An 18,823-nucleotide genomic window follows, 5' to 3' on the forward strand; every position below is an offset into this window, starting at 1 on the left:
AAATCTGAATAGGTCGTGTGGATTGATGATTATACGAGATATTCTTGCCATCAAGCGAATGTGTGCCCTCAAACTTCCTATGTTGAAACTTAATCCCCAGTGTGATGATGTTAGGAGGTGGGGGCCTTTGGGGTGATTAGGTCAGGAGGGTGGAGTTTCTTCACCCATTCTGCCATGTTGAGGACACAGCAAGATGCCCACCTCTGAACCAGGAAAGGCGCTCTTACCAGATAGGTAATCTGCTGGTGCCTTCAGCTTGGACTTCTCAGCCTCTAGAACTGTGAGAAATAAATGTATGTTTTTTAAACCACCCACTTTTTGGTGTTTTTGTTATAGCAGCCTGAACAGACTGAGATGGTTACCACTGGGGAAAAGTAGGTGAAGGGTATAAGGAGTCTCTCAATATTACTTTTTATAACTGCATGTTAATCTAAAAATTAACTCAAGGGGTGCCTGGGTGGCACATCAGTAGAGCATCGGACTCTTGGTTTCGGCTCAGATCATGATCTTGGGGTGGTGAGATTGAGCTCCATGTTGGGCTCGGCGCTGAGCGCGGAGTCTGCATGAGATTCTCTCTCCCCTCTCCTGCCCCTCCCCCTGCTCATGTGCATGCTCTCTCTCTCAAATAAATAAATCTTTAAAAAATAAATAAAAATGGGGCTCCTGGGTGGCTCAGATGGTTAAGCATCTGCCTTCAGCTCAGGTCATGATCCCAGGGTCCTGGGATCGAGTCCCGCATCGGGCTCCTTGCTCCTTGGGAGGCTGCTTCTCCCTCTGCCTCTCTCTCTCTCTCGTCTCTCATGAATAAATAAATAAAATCTTTAAAAAAAAATAAAAAATAAATAAAAATGAACTAAAAAAGTTTTTAGAAATCCATCGTAGTGGACATCTTCTGTATGTGCCTATATACGTCTCAACTTCTAATTATTTCCTTTAGGTCGATTGCTCTAAGAGAAATTGCTCATTAGAATCTACTCATTTCTACTCACTAGTAGAAAATAAGAGCTCTCGGGCGCCTGGGTGGCTCAGTTGGTTAAGCGACTGCCTTCAGCTCAGGTCATGATCCTGGAGTCCCGGGATCGAGTCCCACATCAGGCTCCCTGCTCGGCAGGGAGTCTGCTTCTCCCTCTGACCTCTTGCCTCTCATGCTCTCTATCTCTCATTCTCTCTCTCTCAAATAAATAAATAAAATCTTTACAAAAAAAAAAAGTAAGCTCTCGATCTCAGCACACTGGGGCTTCCTGGCTATCAGCCAAGAAGCCTTGTGGGCGCAGAAAACTGATCTGTATGTCAACAGAGGAGGAGGGGTTAGTCATACTCACAGACTGTTCTATTAAACCCAGCATGCTAGTTCACTGTTTACAATGAGAAACGTTAGTGGAGGGGACCAGACTCCCTGTCCCTTGGCCAGAGCTTTTGGTCACTGTAGACCTTCACTGGCAGAGTCAGGGGAATTAGGTGACATGATTCAGTTGTTAAAGATACCAAGCGAAGACCTGCTACACACATCTCCATAGTAGCACTAAACCATTGCCACCAGGGATAGATGAGTAGGTTCTTGGACCAGGGCACCCCTCCCTTAGCAGTGCTTGAATGAATGGGGACAGCCTATATTTGCCATTTCTGTGCTCCAAGGTTGATTGTTCTGGTTAGCACTTTGTTTCTTTAGGTATATGATTATATTCTAGTGAATTACAGCCAGATCTTGTTGACCCTGGAGCCCTTCTATCTCATTAAGGCACTTTTTCTTAACCCCTTATTCAGTAGACCTGGAAGGTTCTGGAAGGCTCCTAGCCCCTGTGAAATTGTATGCAGAATTTTGAGTGTATAGTCAAATGCGCATTTTTCTGGAGAGGGGGTGTGTCCATGTATTAGATTTTCAGAAATGGGTATTGTACTCAGGGTTTCACATACATTATCTCATGTTATCCCCACTGAGTCAAGAACCTTGCCCCAAGTTACCAGTTTGGGCAAGTTAAAGAACCACTGCTTGCTTGCTTGCTTGCTTTTTTTTTTTTAAAGATGTATTTATTTATTTGAGAGAGAGAAAGAGACAGAGAACGTGGTGGGGAGGGGCAGAGAGAGAATCTTAAGCAGACTCCCAGTGCGGGGCTTGATCTCCAGACCCTGAGATCAGGGCCTGAGCTGAAAACCAAGTCAGACGATTGACCGACTGCGCCACCCAGGCGCCCCAGAGAACCACTGCTCTGTGAATCTTCTCTGGAACAGTTGATGCCTGTCCTGTAGGGAGGTCCTGCCCCCACCCCCACCTTTTTTATCTTCCTGAATGAAGAGCACGTTACTGACAGCAGTACACCCACAACCCACGCCAAGTGAAGCTATGGAATGGCTTTGTTGATTCTTCCTACAGACTGAGCTCCACTGTCTGTCTCAGCATCTCTAGTTACCTGTTTTATTCTCTTATTCACAGGTCCCTGTGTGCGCTCAAATTAGCTTGTGAACTAGCGCCTTGTGTCTGCGTCTTGCCCACTGTGGCGGCTTGGATGCCATCTTCCACTCTCCTGTCTTCCAAAAGGTAGGCCCACTGTCTCTTTACTCTCCCTTTTACTCCATCTGAGTCTAGAAACTTTAGGGTTTTTTTTTTTTTTTTTTTTTTTTTTTTAAGAGGACCCCACGTCCTCTGGGCATCCTCCCCAAGGCATCCTTGCTTCCCATCTTGGCTTCTGTGGCCTGGATCATGCTGCTATCACAGCTTTTTTCTTTTCTTTTCTTCTCTCTTTTTTTTTAAAGATTTTATTTATGATAAATAAATAAATATGAGTGCGTCAAGCAGGGGGAGTGGGAGAGGGAGAAGGAGGCTTCCCGCGGAGTAGTAGGTACACAGAACGCGATCCCAGGACCCTGGAATCATGACCTGAGCCGAAGGCAGCTGCTTAACTGACTGAGCCACCCAGGTGTCCCTAACTTTAGGTTTTATGAAGGACCATTGGGTTGCTTTTTATCAAAAGTGGTATGCATTTCAATGTTAGCTTTCCAGTAGAAAGTCAGGCAAGAGGCTTTTCACATGTGTTTATTTGCTGAATATTCGTTGATTTTCCACGTACTGTTCTAGGCACTACAGGTAGGGCTGAAAATCTTTGCCTTCGTGGAGCCTAGGTTTTAGGGGAAGAAAACAGATGGTAAACAAATAAGTAAAAATATAGTAGGTCAGAGGCTTTTAGGTGCTGAGCAGAGGAAGAAAATAGGGGCAGGGCATAGAGTGCCAGGGATGGAGCGCTGCATGTTTACTTTGGGTGGTCAGGGAAGGCCTCGCTGAAGAGTAACAAGTGAGCAAAGGCCTCTTGTGGTGTAGTGGAGAACATGTGGGGTTTGCAGCCAGACAGGCCCAAGTTCAAATCCTAACTCTCCACTTTTAACTGTGTGGCCTTGGGCTAGACCTTAGCTAGACCCAGCTTTTTTTTTTTTTTTTTTAATTTTATTTATTTATTCATGAGAGACAGAGAGAGAGAGAGAGAGAGAGAGAGAGAGAGAGAGAGAGAGAGAGAGAGAGAATGGCAGAGGGAGAAGCAGGCTCCCAAGGAGCAAGGAGCCCGATGCGGGACTCGATCCCAGGACCCTGGGATCATGACCTGAGCCGAAGGCAGACGCTTAACCATCTGAGCCACCCAGGCGCCCTAGACCCAGCTTTAGTTTCTTCCCTTAACAGCATGAAGATACAAGTACCTGCTTCATGAGAATGCTGTAGGATTGGAACAAAATAATACATAAACTGTCTGGCACCAAATACATGAATGCGAGCCACTGTCCTAGCTTTTGCTACATGATCCTGAGGGTCCATCCAGCCCAGGGTTCCCTTCGTTTTGGAGGAGGGTCTTACTTGGATCCAGAGTCCCCAGGGGAAGGGCTGGAGTCTCCTCCCTTCCAGAGTCCAGCACCAAGAGGAGGTCTGAACCTTCTCTAGTGATGATTTAGATGCACGCTGCTCTGCAGCAATAATGTGAACACTCCTCTCTGAAAAGAGAGGCTTTTTGTTCTTAAGGAATATTCTTTATATTTCTCTCTTTTCCCTTCCTGACAAGGGTGTGGTCTGCCATCCGTTCACTGATTGCAAAAACCTCCACTGATTCCACACCCTTGATCTATTTCCATCTCTCTACCACTTGTTTAAAATAAGGAGCTCATTGCTATGCTGCCCACGGCTGCGTCTAAATCATAACTGGGCTGGGAGTTGAATACATTTTTCTCTCTTCTGCTAAATACCACTTTTATCTTTGCGAGCCCACAAACCCTCGGACCACAGTCTGCTTTAACAGTCCAGGCGAGGGCCCGAGGACCCCTCCCTAGCTCAGAGTGAGCCTCCCTCCCCATGACCTGTGTGTCTCCCCCTGAAAATCCTCCCGCACCTGGAGCTAGCCAAAACCACCTTCCAAGCTGTCCCCAACTGTTTTCACTGTCCTTCACTCCTTGGTGGGGGTGGGCGCTCTGTAAGCCTTTGAGTCTCCAGTCTGTCCTGTGAAGACTTGAGTCTCAGCACCCTCTGGACTTATGTCTCCCCTTTTTTGACTCCTGTTAGAGGAGGTAGAAGACTGGCAAATGAGGGATTCAAGGAACTACAAAAAGCAATTTCATAAACATGACTTAAAAGCGACTTTTGATTCTAAAAAGAAATGATGTCATGCACTAAATTCAGCGAGAAACTCATGCTTTTTCATCTCTAATCTTTTCCCGTCTAAGCATTAACTCCTCCCACGTACCTCCTTTTCCTTCCCATGAGAAGGGTCAGCATTATTATCATCATTTTATAGACCATCAAATCAGCCCTACCGGGGAGGAAGGCAGTGGCTTGGCCCAGATTAGGATGTGAGGCTCCCCTGAGGACAGAGGAGCCTGGAGTGTCCCTTGACTGCCTCATTATTTTAATCATTATGAATTTTTCCTTTTCAGTTAGCACTTGTGATAAGAAATCCTTGCCCCCACCATCGAAGTCATCGGGCCTAAGGAAAAAGATTAAGTGCCCCATTCTGTTGTTGGGACAACTGAGGGTCACTGGGAAAACAAAGGGTGAAGGCCTCAGAGAGAGTCGGGAGTACAGGATGGAGGATCAGAGCCAGCCTTTGCCTCAGCTGCAGAAATGGCCCTCTGAAGGAAAGGCTTCCCCAGCAGGGGAGGTGGGTGGCCGGAAACAGGCTCTGAAGCTAGTCAGCTTCATGAGAATGCTGTAGAATTGGAACAAAATAATACATAAACTGTCTGGCACCAAATACATGAATGCTCTTCCCTGGCTGTGTTCGCCCTGGACAAGCTATTTCACCTTTCTGAGCCTCAGCTTCCCCATCTGTAAAATGGGAATCATAACATTTCTACCTTGAGATGTTGTTGTGAGGATTACACGAGATGATACGTAAAAAAGTGCCTAGTGCAGTGTGCGACAAAGAGTAGCTGTAATTATTAAATGCGTCCAGTACACTGGGCACTGTGCTGGTCACTTGGAGATACTTACATGAATAAGGCAGATTCCTCGCCTTTGAGGAGTTGACTGTCTTGTGGTTGGAACAGGCAAGCATTTACCACGCAGCACATTGGGAGTGGCACTGTTTATAGCAGTGGAATAGATCTTCCTGTCTCTAGGTGAAATTATATGTGTGAGAACAGAGGCTGAACCCATGACCTTAATAATGGAAATGTAAAAAAAATCATAATAATAGCAAGTAGCAACTGGCCATTTCTGGGGAGAGGGTGTAAAATGTCACAGCAACCAGTGATTTCATTTTCTCCGCAGCAAATCTGGTGATGAAAAACGGAAGCGCTGAGTGTGGCTTTTCTCGGGCCTTAATAAAAGTAATTGTCCCTAAGGCCCTGTGCATACCACCTCCTCCTTCAGTAAAGGCCAACAGGGTCAGAACTGGTATGGTATGGGCTCCCCACCCACCTCTTGGAGGGGAAAATAAGTAGCAAAATGGCCAAAGGGAGATTTGGGAAAAGGCTGCTGGCCAGAACCTGGTGAATCTAGTAAGCAGATCACCAAGGCGCCCGGCTGGCTCAGTCGGTAGAGCATGTGACTCTTGATCTGGGCGTTGTGAGTCTGAGCCCCATGTTGCACATAGCGATTACTTAAAAATAGATAAAGTGATCGCAAAGTAAGCAGCTCATTTTTATGAGGTCGAATTTAGGAAAATGCCTTTTTGCAGGCTTAGGTTAAAGTAGAACCCTCTCCACTGTGCTTCCTTCAGTTGCCTATGGGACATGGCAGGAGAGATGGGACTGGTACAACAGAGGGCAGTTAGCCCTGTTGCCCTGCCAGTGACTTCTGCCCACACATAGAGCTGCATCTGACGGCCTGTCCTCATGCGGGTTCAGACTTGAGGCCTTGTCCACCGTGCTTTGTTTGCCCTGTCATTTTTGTTTTTCCCCTCACATGCATATGATACTTTAACAGGGTATGAATTCTTTTCAGCTCTGGAAACCCACAGATTCTGTAACACCTCTGTGAAGCAAATACCTGTCACTTCTTAGGAAACTGAGGCTCAGAGAAAGTAAACAATTTATCTAAGATGAAATCACTAGAATGTGGAAATCCCAAACCTGGAACCCAGCTCTGCTAGCTATGAGCCCAGTGCTTCCACACTTCTAGATGCTTCCTTCCCTAGGGCCATGGATTTGGGCTTTTGCCAAGAAGGAGAGCGTCCCCCAAAGGGCCGAAGGTTTGTGTGGCCTCAAAGCTCCCTTCCTTGTCTCAATGCCCCCTTTCGTGTGGGAGGTCACAAGGACATCAGGAAGCCAGTGGTGGGGGGTGGAAGGAACGCCAGCTTCAGAGGCAGGAGATCTGAGCCATCTCTCCTGTGACCTTGAGCAGGTCACTGTCCTTCTCAGAGTCTTAGGGTCCTTCTCTACCGTGGGGAGTCTCTGCCCTCTCCCTGCCTACCTCTTGGGTATGATGAAAATCAAAATGACAAGTAACGTCAGAAATGCTTTGTGAGTATGAAAAGCGTGGTAACAAGTGCCAGGCACGATTCTGAACATCTTCATACAAACACGAGGGCTGGCGGCCCTCAGATTGTTTCTCTCTTGCACTCACTCAGTGCTGGAAAAAATGCTTACAGAATCCTTCCCCTGTGCCAGACACTGTGTTCAGTACTGAGGAACCAAGGAAATCTCCAGGCTTTGAGGAATTCAAAGGGAGAAGAGACAGGTCTAGACAAAGAATGACAGGACCTAGACGTGAGGACTTTAAAATGATGTCCACAGTTGAGACCTCTCATTGAGGTGTCCCAAGGTGCTGTGGGATTTAGAAAGGGGTGTGGTGAGCAACGGGTGGGACCAGAGAAGGCCCCACAGAAGGAAGATGAGTAGGAAGGTTTGCAGATGGGAGTGGAGAGGAAAGAACACGCATGAGTCTGTGGGTAGTGCAGCGTGCTTGCAGCGGGGGCTGCTCGAGGAAGCGTGGTAGCTGTTTCTTGTTGTCGGAATGGAGCCTCGTGGTCACCCTGGAGTTCTCTTTGCGGGGTGTTTGGGCAGGTATGTCTGTGTGTATCGGGTTGCCTTTCTGGATTACAAGAAGCCTGTGTAAATGAAATTCGGTGACGGGACTTTGTTATGAGTTTCCCCTGGAGGGGGAGAGATTTTCTGTTGCTGTTTTAAACTGTCCCAGCTGCTACCCGGACAAGTTCAGGATCCCTCGCTTCCAAGTCAGTGCAGTGCTGTTCAGGTTACAGCCTGAGCTATAGGGTCCCGCCGGCTCCGCGAGCTCCTAGTGGTGGTGGTTCCTCAGAGAGAGTCCGGTTGCATTGGTTCGCTGCTGACTGGCATAACTGGCCCCAGGATGTGGGGTTTTCAGCCAAGCCCCCAGGGCAGGAGTTGGTTTCCCTTGGGTCCAGCATCCACCAGCCAACCCATCCCAGGTCCAGACATGACTGGTTTTGATCACAATCCACTACAACTTTATACAGAGAGAACTCAGGATGCCTCCCTCAGAAGGGGCTGTGAATAGGGCAGGTAACTTCACTTTCCAGAATTCATCTCGGGAATGGCATTTAATCTGCATAGACTGTGTTATTTATCCTGTGAGTCCTTTTCAGTTGGGACATTAGGGACCAAAGTTACCATTTCATGATTTCTTTTTTCTTTGCTCAATTCTGATCTTGACCCAGTTTCCCCTACGGAGAGCTGTGTGGATTTCTGTCTTGGACAGAGAGAGTTGGAGCGGGGGAGCAATCTTTAGAGATCACAGTCCTCCCTGACAGATGGGGAGAGTGGGGCCCAGAAGAGGCAACAGACTTGCTCAAAGTTGCACTGGAAGTTAGCTGCAGGGCTAGTCCCAGAACCAGGTCCTCTGACTCGAGTCAGATTTTTTTGGTTGGTATATAAAGGTCCTTCTGTGCTTTGGAAGTGTTCATGAACCCATCTGCTGTGTACGAGGCAATATGTCATATCCTGGGAAGAGACAGCCGTCTAATCCCTGTCCTCTAGGAAGTTACAGCCAGGGTAACAGAGTACAAATAGAAAAAAGATAGGTGTTTGATTTAAAACGGCCTTGGGGGAAGCCCATATAGTTAGGCAAATTTGACTATGTCTCCGGGAGAGATCTGTAAATATCTGAGTGCCCGCGTAACCCTTCATGAGCTTCTGAGAGAGGTGATCATCAAGATTTTTTGTTTAGAAAAGGAAAAAAAAAAAAAAGATTTCAGCCTTGTTAGAACCAGACAGCCACAGTGGGACTTCTGGCCAGTCATAGGCCAGCAGAGAGCAGTGAGGAGCCTGAGGGAATGCAAACGAGTAAGATGGGGGACCTTCTTACAAGTGAACCTGTTCCCTAAGCCATCTGTTCTTGCAGATCCCTCCTAGCAGCCCAGAGCAACTAGGGAGCGAGACGGGGGTCTCTGAAACACAAATCACCAGTGGCGATAAGGCCATTGGGCAGGAGGCTGTTTGTCTTTCCCCTCTCTCTCAGTGGGTGGCGTTTATAAAGGACACACGGAACATTTTTTCTGGCTGGCCCAGTCAGTGTCCTTCCCATGCGATGGCTAGGGGATGCTATCAGAGGCTCCTGGGAGTGGCAATGGATTGGCTTCCAGAAAGACAAGTTAAAACCCTGCTCCAAGGTAAGCTCCGTAGCCTGGACCCTGGCAAATTAGTCTTTTGGCCTGGTTGCCATGGAGACAGACAGGCAGCAGCTGCACTGGGAAGGGGACCAGCAGCTTCACCAACATCTAGGATTCTGAGACAGCCATGGAAGGGGAGGGGGCTTGACACCGCCCTTTCTCCCCCAGATACAGAGGCTCCTGTCTGTCCCCCACCCCCCCACCCCAGTGCCCAGACTCAGAGGATCTGGTGAGTTGCCAGGGTCACAAAAGGGGCCACGGCAGTGCTGGCTCCTGAAACCCTGCTTTCCTTCTTCCAGGCCAGTGCCCTCCTGCGGCACCATAATTGTCTTTTGCTCAGCTTTTGGAGCAAACAGATCTTCCAGTGCTGAGCTCCTGGGCCCTGGGAGGATTCCCCAGCTCCCTCCTTGGAGGTGAGTCCCAGAGTGTTGGCCACTGGAGGCCACTTGGGCCCCAGGCTCTGTTGCAGTCTCTCTGGAAAACCTGGCAGAGGCTCTGTGGGGATGTGACCAGCCATTGTCTGGGAAAGGAGCTTAAAGCTGAGCCTAGAGGGAACTTGGCAAATGATGGGGTTTATTGTTCCCTCATTTGATGCTAACTGATACCATTAATGGGTGGCTTGAAGCCCTGTCCTCCCTCGCCTGGTGGAAACCAGTCCCTGGCTCTCCCTTCCTATGGGTTATCTCTGGAAATTGAAGGTGGGAGAGCAGGGGCCTGGGATCCAGGTCACCTGCATCCACTTTCCCAGGAGAGCTGCCAGAAGGTTGTGTCTCAGCGTCTCGGTTTCCTCTTTGGTAAGAGGAGAAATGAGCCTGGTATTGTCTGGGGCTTTGCACGCCTGGGTGGTGCCTTGTGACCAGGCTTGTTACCTAAGAGAGCAGAGCCCTAAAACAGGGACAGTGGAGAGCTGGAGAAATCCAGAGGCTGCTACCCATCAGCCAGGACTTTTGATGTTGCTGTTTTAATTATAAAGGTAGTTCATGTGTGGGCGTGAAGAAAAAGTCAGTGCCAAAGTATATAAAGTAAATTGGGAAAATGACCCATCTCTTCAAGCCCCAATCCCTCATTCCTGCTGAAAACTATGCATAATTTTGTTATGTATCTTTTTAGATCTTTCTCTATGTGTATACGTTCCCCCATATTATGTTTTAATTACACAAATGATATGAGAATACATTATCATTATAAGAGAAACAAACACTGCAGATAAATGTAGAGTCCAGAGCAGAAGCCTTCTTTTCAGCATATTCCCTTCCCCAAAGACAACTATTGGTAAAGTTTAACATCCTCCATACATTTATGTACAAACACAAACACAGAGTTTCAGCTTTCCTTTCTTTAGCATAAATGCAGTCATAACATCCATATTCTTCTGCAAGTTGCTTTTCCTGTCACAATCATATGTTACCCTGGGGCGCCTGGGTGGCTCAGTTGGTTAGGCACCGACTCTTGATTTTGGCTCAGGTCATGATCTCGGGGTTATGTGATCGAACCTTACCTCAGGCTCCTTGCTCAGTGCAGTCTGCTGGAGATTCTCTCTCTCCCTCCTCCTCTGCCCTCTCTCTCTCTCTCAAATAAATAAATAAATCTTTAAAAAAAATGTTACCCTGTAGATTTTTCCACGTTGGTATACCTACCCCATTCTCCATAACTGCTGCTTAATATTCTCCATTATGGATATTTTGTACTAATTAAGTGGTCTCCTCTGATAGACACTTGAGTTGTTTATAATGTTTTGTTATTCATATTATGCTCTGAGCATCTGTGCACCTATCTATTTAGGGTTTATTTCTAGAAGTAGAATTGCTAGGTTAACATGTTTTTGTATCTTTAGTTTTTCTAAATATTGTGGGGATTTATTTTTAAGTGTGTGTGTGTGTGTGTGTGTTTAATTATCCAAGACATGGATGCTTATTGCAAAAAAGTGGAAAAGTATAGAAAGCTGTGTAGGGAGAAAAAATCACTCACAGTCCCTCCACCCACTTGCCACAATTGTTTACTTTTTGGGATGTTTGCTTCCAATTATTTCCTATGTCCTACTGTTGTTACAGTGATCAGATCATACTGCAGAGATAATTTCTGTCCAGCTTTTTTTATTTAACATAATACACATTTTCCTATGTCACTAAAATGTTTTTGTAAGCATCCTTTCTATGATTTCATGATAGGCATTGCAGGTACATACCATAATTCCTTAGCTATTCCTCTGTTGTTGGACTTTTGAATTGCCTATATCTTTTTCACTGTTACACCTCAGTGAATATCTTTTTGTATAAGTCTTTGAAATCCAATAATTTCCTTAAGCTAGATTCCCAAAAGGAGAATTACTGGGTCTAGAGGTAGGATTTTGGTGCATCTGTTTTTTTAAGTGGAATTTTGAATTGCTAATGGGCATGCATGGTACATAATTCCAAAGGTACTATTTCATTACACAATGAAAAAAAAAGTCTATATCATATTTTTTCCCTCAGCTGTGGTGTTCCTCCACAAAGGCAACACTATTACCTGGTTTCTTGTGTATCTTTCATAGAAAAAAAAATATATACATATATATTCCTGTTTTCATACAGAAATAGCATACCCGATGCATACTTTTGTACTTTCTCTCTTCACTTAATATTTTTTGATGATTGGTCCATATATAAAAAGAACTGCATCATTTTCTAGAAATATTGCATAGAATTTCTTTAAATGGATGTGTCATAATGAATTGTATTGAAATGTTTTTAGGTTGGTTCCCATCTTTTGCTGTTGGAGCTGCGCACTAAGGAATGTCCTTACATATATACCATTTTGACCATGTGCTAGTGCATCCATCTATAGAATAGATTCCTTTGAGTGGAATCGCTGGCTCCATGGAAATGTGCATTTTCCATAATGCTAGCTGGTGCAGTCTCCTTAGAAGATGCCAATTTCCTCATTAAAGGGCAAGGAAAGTTTTTAAAGCTCTCGATTCAAATGGCCAAACTGCTTTCCAGAAAAGTATTACCTATTTACACTCTTGCCAGCAAAACACCAGCGCTCGGTTCCCTCCTCCCACTGAGTAAAAATAGCATGCCGGTGTTTGTGGGGTTTGTGCTCAGTCGTCCTTTTTTGAAAAGGACCTGTGAAAGACTAGTGGAAGTGAGCAAATAGTTAATTTTTTAAACCTAAAACAGTTTTTTTTTTTTAAACACACATTTAAAAAATGTCCTAATCCCACTTTTGCCACTCTGTATGTGTGCTCTTGGGAAACTGCATGTCCTCTCTGAGACTAAGGTCTTAGAGTTGTCCAGAGGAGGAGATGAGATCATGCATGTAGTACCGTGCCTGGCATATAACAAGGGCTCAAAACGTGGTCCCTAAGAAGAAAAGTTTGCTAAGGCAAAAAATGCCAGCCCTCCAAGTAATCCCAAGTGTGAGGGGAAGGGAGCCTTCCAGGCTCTGAAAAGAAGGCTGGGCGGTGCCAGCTTTGTTCTTTCCCTCAAATTCTCCTTCTAGTCTTTCCTGCCTTGAAGAAAAAAAAAAAGGGAAATCTGGCCAGCAGCCCCTGGGAAGAAGCACCTCAGACCAAGACTAGCTCTTAAGAGGGGCTGGGATCTGGGACCTCACCCAGATCCCCCTCGTGCGCCTCGGAGGAGGAGCGCAGGCAGGGTTAGTCTTCATCCTCCATGGGGGTCCCTGTTGCGGAGCCTCCGCAGCCCCGATCAGAGCCTGGGAAGTGAGCAGTGCTGGCCTAGCCTTGTGTCTCTTACTCGGAGCTAACGGCCGGGCTCCAGCATCTCAGAGCTGCCCCGGTGGGCACAGCCGTGTAGTCCTTGTGACTTGTCGTTAGTGCCATTCTCTGCAGCGTTCGCTCCCTTCCAGCCACTCAAGCGCTGGTTGCGGGGGACCGGGCAGAGCCAGCCCACCCTCGAGGTGCTGCAAGTGGCAGGGAGGGGTCGCCGGGGCTCGCGCTGGGTGCTGGGTGCTGCGCTCGGCTGGGCGAGCCTGGGATGCAGGGTGGCCTTCGTGGGCTCCACACCTGCACGAGTCCCGAGAGGCTTGCCCTCCCCCACCTCCCAGAGCAGGGCTGATGCACTGAAAAATCAGCTGCTTAGAGACGCCATTTCTGTCCCCACCCTTGTCTGGGCTGGAAGAGCCAATCACATTCCTGTGTGGAGCTGTGAAAGCTGCAGGTAGAAAGCGCCGCGAGTGGGAGAGCAGATCCGTGGAGCACAGTGAAGCCATTTTCTGGGAGGATTTGGAGGCATTTCCACTCAAAGTAAAATCAGCATGCTGGAGAATTTCAGCCATTCCCTCCCCACCCACCCCCTTCTACCACAGCCTTTCCCTTGATTTTCCAGGGAGAACGGACAGTGACCATATGGTGTGGTACAAACATAGAGCCTCGTGGAGCCAGAGGGTGTGGGGCCTACTCTTGGCCCTGAACCCCCAGCCTGCTCTGTGACTGAGAAAGCAGCCCCAGGGCTGTCTTCTCATTTCTAAAGATGCAATGAGGAATAGAGTTAGACCATGTCAGATATTGGTGAGGTTGTGGGGAAATGGGTTTATACCCTGTGCCCTGACAATTCTATTTCTTGGTTTCTACCCGGGAGAAATATTTAGATGGTATATTCAAGGAGGCTGGCCACTGCAGGATCATATCTAATAACAAAGCACTGAAAACAGTTCAATGACCATCCATAGGGAAATTATAAATAAGAGTCTGTTTTCATAATGGGTCACTATATTGCAGTTAGAAGGAATAAATTGGATCTATATATGCAGGGACATGGACAGAGCTCAAAATATATTAAGACAAAGTTGCAGAATAATGCATTCAGCATAATACAACTTTTGCAACATATCAAATAGAACTGTGGTATATTCAAACATATGTAATGCCTTTTTTAAAAAATGAAAAGATACATTCCCATCTCATAAGAGCGGCTTTCTCTGGGGAGAGGAGCAGGGAGTTGGGACAGCCAGTGGAGGTGAAAGTGAATTTGAGCTTTCTTTGTAACATTCTGATTTTTTATTTAAAAAAAAAATGACAGTGCATTCATATATTGCCCAAGGAATTTAAAACTATAGAGTCATAAAGAGAACACTGGGAAACAAAATATGTCAAAATGTAAACAATGGTTGATTCCAGGTGGTGGAGAATGTGAATAATTGTCTTCTTTGTACTTTTTGGGGTTGGTTTTGGTTTTTAAAATGCAGGGAAGGAGTTCAAGAGTGACTGTAAGACCCGTCAAGTCCCTCAGCTCAAAGAGCCTGTGATCTTGTGATTCTAGGTCAGCATCCCTAAAGTCCTTGCCTCCCACTGAAGGGTTTTCAAGGGCCCTGTGCTCCTGCCCCAGGAGCATGCCGGGCTTGAATCCAGTCTTACCAGTCAAAACCGGAGACCACTTGCGGTTCACTACTGTGCTTGGCTGACTCTCTTCTGGGCATTTAGTTGCCCTGTTTCCTCTTCCTGGCACTTTCTTCCCCTTCTGGAGACTACCAGAAGCTAGAAGCATAGCAGATTCTCCCTTATAGCCCTCAGAAAGAACCAACCCTGCCATCACCTTTGATTTCGGACTTCTAACTCCCAGAGCTGTGCACCAATACATTTCTGTCAGGGGCACCTGGGTGGCTCAGTCTGTTGAGCGTCCAACTCTTGTTTTCAGCTCAGGTCATGCATGATCTCAGGGTCCTGGGATCAAGCCCCACAGTGGGTTCTGCATTCAGCAGGGAGTCTGCCTGAGGATTCTCTTCTCCCTCGCCCCCTCCCACCACTCTCTCTCCCCCTCTCTAAAATAAATAAGTAAATCTTAGGGCGCCTGGGTGGCTCAGTTGGTTAAGCGACTGCCTTCGGCTCAGGTCATGATCCTGGAGTCTTGGGATCGAGTCCCACATCCGGGCTTCCTGCTCAGCAGGGAGTCTGCTTCTCCCTTTGACCCTCTTCCCTCTCGTGCTCTCTCTCTCTCATTCTGTCTCTCAAATAAATAAATAAAATCTTAAAAAAAAATAAAATAAATAAGTAAATCTTAAAAAAAAAACAACCCATTAAATTCTTGTCATTAAAGCCACCACCCAGCTCCAGCTTGTGACACTTAGTTAAGGCAGCCCCAGGAAAGTAATACACCCCACATCCTCCTGCTTAGATGGGGGCTGTACTCTCCAAAGATCTGAGTTGGCTGGTGCCCATGCTGGCAATGGATTTGAAGGAGGGGGCAGGCAGAAGACCACTGAGGAGCCTGCTGGGGTAATCCAGGAGCGTGGTGGGGTCTGCCAGGGCCCGGCAGTGCTGATGCTTACTAGTCGATACAAGGGCTTAGCAATAAGCCAGTGAAGGTCTGTAAATCAACCCTAGTTCCGGTGACACATGAGCTTTTCTTCCCCTTGTGTATTCGCTCTTTTTCAGCATCCCACCCTTCTCCTGACACCCCAGCCGCCCGCACCTTCTGGCTTGAATTCTCCTCAGTCTATACTTCACCCACATTCCAATGGGTGTGATTTCAGCAGGCTTGGTTTCAGCTTCCTGTGACAGCTGTAACCTCTGTTCTCACTGAATTGCTAAGATCGCTGATAAATGCCAACTGCTTGGAAGTTTTCTAAGTAACTGGGAACATGTCCTCATGCCAGGCCGTGGAGAAGTGGGCTATGGAATGGCCCAGAAATTTAATGAATTAAAAGTAACCTGTAAACCCCATCTGTATTTAGGCCTACAGGTGCCCATTCAAGACAAAGACTAGATCTTATGAAATGAAATCCATCGCCCTAGCCCCATTTGGGAGGAACAGTCCACTTACTTGTCCAAAGCCCCAGAGGCCCAGGAGAGGGCGAGTGCTGCAGCCTCGCCATCCCTACACCATCTTTCTTGCTCACATTTTGATTATTTGGAAAAAGGTTGGTTGGAAGAAACAATAGAAAGCAGTCACCCCAGGCTCCACATTAAAAGATATGTCACTGGGTAAGGAGACTCGATGTTACATACAACGTGGTATCCTAAGTTGGATCCTGGATCCGAAGGGAAAATGGAGAATCCAATTAAAGCTAGCCATTTCGTTGTACCAGTGTTAATGTTTTAGTTTGGATAAATGTTCTATGATTATGTAAGATGTTAACATTAGGGCAAGCTGGCTGAAGGGTATATGAGAATTCTGTGTACTATCTTTGCAACTCTCTGGAAATCTGAAATGAGTTCAGATTAAAAGCTTAAAAACAAGTAAGAAATATATATCTATTTTAAAGATTTTATTTATTTATTTGACAGAGAGAGAGCAGCAGAGGGAGGAGCAGACTCCCCGCTGAGCAGGGAGCCTGATGCGGGGCTCGATCCCAGGACCCCGGGATCATGACCTGAGCCGAAGGCAGACGCTTAACCAACTGAGCCACCCAGGCGCCCCCCCAAAATATATATTTTTAAATGTCCCTGGGATGGTACTTTTTGAGTTGCAGGAGACTAGACTCCAGGATAAACCCTCAGTTATACTGTCTGACCCATGGCCCTAAGTGTTGTTTAGTGGTTAAAAAGACATTGACCAAAAGATTCAATATATGCTGAGTGTCTATTCATGGCACTGTAGGAATACGAGGAGGAAATCATCTGTAATCCTGCTCTCAAGAAACTCATTCTCTAGTGAGGAGGACAGAGATGTGTATGGACCGACTCAATACCAGGCATAATATGGAGGAGTCAGAGAGATTAATCAAGACCTTGAGGGTGGAGAGGATTTCAATAGACACAGAAGCCAAGGGACTCCAGGCTGAGAATTAGTATCAGCAAAACACTGAAACATATTAGGTGCATGACTTTTCATGGAGCTGGGAATAGTGCAATAAAACTGAGACTTGGAGGGGGTTGTGGGAGGCTAGGGGTTCCAGAGACATAGGAGTACCTAAGATCAGTCAGGAGGACAAAATTCTTTTCTGTTTTTACAATACAATTTTTTCATATTAATAAAAATAATATATGTTCACTTTAAGAAGTTTGGAAATTTCAGAATAGTACAAAGAAGAAAACTAAACTCAATTGTTTTTACCCTCCAAACAAATATTTTGGTGTCTTTTATTTTGCTCTTATCTTACTTGAGTTCATATTGTACACGCAGTTGGGTAGCCTTTGTTTGTTTCTTTCATTAGCATAATACCACAAGCCTTTCCCCATCTCATTAAAGAAGATTCTTAAAGCATGAAGGGAGGGTGCCTGGGTGGCTCAGATGGTTAAGCATCTGCCTTTGGCTCAGGTCATGATCCCAGGGTCCTGGGATCAAGTCCCGCATCGGGCTCCTTGCTCAGCAGGGAGTCTGCTTCTCCCTCTCCCTCTGCCTCTCCCCCTGCTTGTTCTCTCTCTGTCTCTCTCACAAATGAATAAATAAAATCTTAAAAAAAAAAAAAAAAAGCATGAAGGGAGTCCACCTTCCTCCTAATGCAAGAATCCTTCTTGCATTCCCAGCAGCTGAGTGACAAATCTTTGTCTGGATACCTCCCACAGCAAGAATCTCATTCATTCTTATGAGGTCCCTTCTGTTGTTAGCTAACTCCTTCCATGCATCTTAACTGTGCTACCCTATAGCCATCCTTTTTTGAGATGACAGATCTTCAAATACATCAAGAACCCAAGAGTCTCAGGGTTTAATTGATCTTGAAGTAGACTGCAGTTAGCTCATGGAGGGTCTCAAATGCCATGCCAAGGATGACCCTTGGGACTATAAATCCGAGGGAGTCATCAAAAAAAAAAGAAAAAAAAATTTTTTTTTTAGATTTCAGGAATTTGTATGTTTCTCAGATTATGTGCCCCAAAATTTAATCCATCAAATATTTTCAAGCAGAAAAGTGGCATGATCAGAGCTGTGCTTGATGACTAACACTATAGCTCTCACCTATCGAGGGTTTATTACGCATCAGACACAATGCTAGATACTTTACATTTAGTATTTCAGGTTGTTGTTCCTGACGACAACCCTATGAAGTTAGGGCATTATCCTGATTTCACAGATGATGAAATGCAGGCCTAAAAAGGGAGAAGTCGTCTGCCCATGCTCACATGAGTAGTAACTGAACAGTCCCTGGAGCATCATTTAAAGCACAGGATTCAAATTCCTGCTGTGACATGAATTAGCCGTGGGACCTTGGACAAATGTCTAGAGTTCTCCGGCCCTTTCTCCCCAGTCTGGAAAATAAATAGAGTTAGCCAGCTAAAAGCATAGACTTGGAGCCAGGCTACAAAAGCTCTGCACTTCTGTGTAACCTAGTTGGACTAGTGATTCAATCTCTGCAGGCCTACTGCTAACATTTGCCAGACTCGAGAAAGGAGGATAAAAGGGAAGCCCACATACCTTAAGTCTAAGTATGTAAGAGTTATAAATCAAGCTCACAAACTTTTTAAAAAATATATGTTTTATCCTTCTACCTTGAGAAATATACCTCCGTAATAAGCTAGAATGTCAGGTTTTGAGTTGAGAATTCTTGGATTCCTTGGAGTTTCAGGTTAGAGAGTGGCAGAGCCAGCCCCCTGCACTTCCTTTTCCTGGCCCTCATGCCCAGGTTCCGTCCCTACCCCTTAAGAGTAGCCAGCCCTACACTCAGGCAGGGAAGTTTGCCCTTGGGAGGATGAACCAGGAAGGTGCTGGCAGAGATGCTGAAAGTGGACTCAGGTCATTTGGACAGGGAATTCTAGAGTCCTGGATACCTACAGTGTGGTTTCAAAGGGATGCCCAGGTTCCAAGTGGGCTCATATCCTTGGCCCCAGGGGAAAGCTTACCTGGGAGAAGGGGCACAGCTGGAGGGTTAGAGTGCAGCCCTTGAAAGTGCAG

General features: G+C 46.2%; 1 protein-coding gene across 1 annotated transcript in view; it reads left to right on the top strand.

Moving 5' to 3' along the window:
* The first annotated feature begins 2,443 nt into the window (after positions 1-2,443).
* STMN1 (stathmin 1) overlaps positions 2,444-18,823 on the top strand; it is a 29,367-nt gene continuing 12,987 nt past the window's right edge. Inside the window, exon 1 of the mRNA XM_028113951.2 lies at positions 2,444-2,536. The gene's annotated coding sequence lies outside the window, so the exon portion shown is untranslated. The remainder of the gene's footprint in view (positions 2,537-18,823) is intronic.

This window comes from Eumetopias jubatus, unplaced genomic scaffold, assembly GCF_037043125.1.
Source record: "Eumetopias jubatus isolate StellerSeaLion01/CBP00866 unplaced genomic scaffold, mEumJub1_p1.0 scaffold_4, whole genome shotgun sequence".
NCBI classification, from domain to species: Eukaryota; Metazoa; Chordata; class Mammalia; order Carnivora; family Otariidae; genus Eumetopias; species Eumetopias jubatus.